This window comes from Rutidosis leptorrhynchoides, chromosome 4, assembly GCF_046630445.1.
Source record: "Rutidosis leptorrhynchoides isolate AG116_Rl617_1_P2 chromosome 4, CSIRO_AGI_Rlap_v1, whole genome shotgun sequence".
Classification (NCBI taxonomy): domain Eukaryota; kingdom Viridiplantae; phylum Streptophyta; class Magnoliopsida; order Asterales; family Asteraceae; genus Rutidosis; species Rutidosis leptorrhynchoides.
In genome coordinates this window covers 590,425,928-590,426,897 of record NC_092336.1, presented here as the reverse complement: position 1 = coordinate 590,426,897, position 970 = coordinate 590,425,928, and positions in this window count along the sequence as shown.

Sequence of the window (970 nt, the reverse complement as noted above, 5' to 3'; positions counted from 1 at the left end):
CTCATTATTTCTTCATGATGCTCAGTGCTTGGAGCGGGTATTGTCGCAGTTTCTTTAACGTCTTCCATTTCCTCTTCCTCTTCAAATTCCTCCTCTTCCTCTATTTCTTCGCTGGGATCCTCTTCTTCCATTTCTGGGTCATCTACAGACTGTGATTCGACACCCATCTTGATATCATTGGCTGGTGGTGAAGACTCGTCATCAGAAGTGATCCGTCTGGTGGAAATAGCAAACATCTCTGCCTGTCCAGAAAGATCGGTTGGTCGGTCATTTTTGAAAGTAACGCTCTCCCCATGTGATCGTAAGATCAAGGTTTGATTGTACACATCAATGACAGTCCTAGCCATATTCATGAAAGGTCTTCCTAACACTACTGGTGTGTGTAGGTCTTCCTTGATATCCATCACTACGAAATCCGTAGGGTATAAGAATTTGTCGACTTTCACCAAGACTTTCTCAACTATGCCCTTAGGATATCGAATTGTATGATCGGCAAGTTAGATTGTCATTTTGGTTGGTGACAAGTCTCCTAACTCTAATCTCTTGTAGAGAGAGTAGGGTATTAGGTTGATACTTGCTCCTAAATCTGTTAGCGCATGAATTGTTCCAGATTGGTAGATTGAACATGTGAAAATGAATCGGCCCGTATCTCCTAGCTTTGGTGGTAGAGAGTTTCTGAGTAATGCAGAGCATTCTTCACTTAGTGGAATTTTGTTAGAGTCTGGTATCCTCTCCTTTGTAGAAAGAAGCCTTCGGATGTATCTCTTCTGGTTGAGAACTTTGGACATAGTGTCCGGGAATCTTCCATCAAGTTTGAAGGAATTGAGCTTGGATGGTTCTTCTTGTAGCCTTCCAGGATAAGGTATGCGAACTGGAGTTTCAGGGGTCAGCTTCTGAGTATATGTCGATTTGTTCTTTAGCCTAGTTGACCTTCTCCGCGGTTCTTCCTCTGGGATTACGGAATCCATTT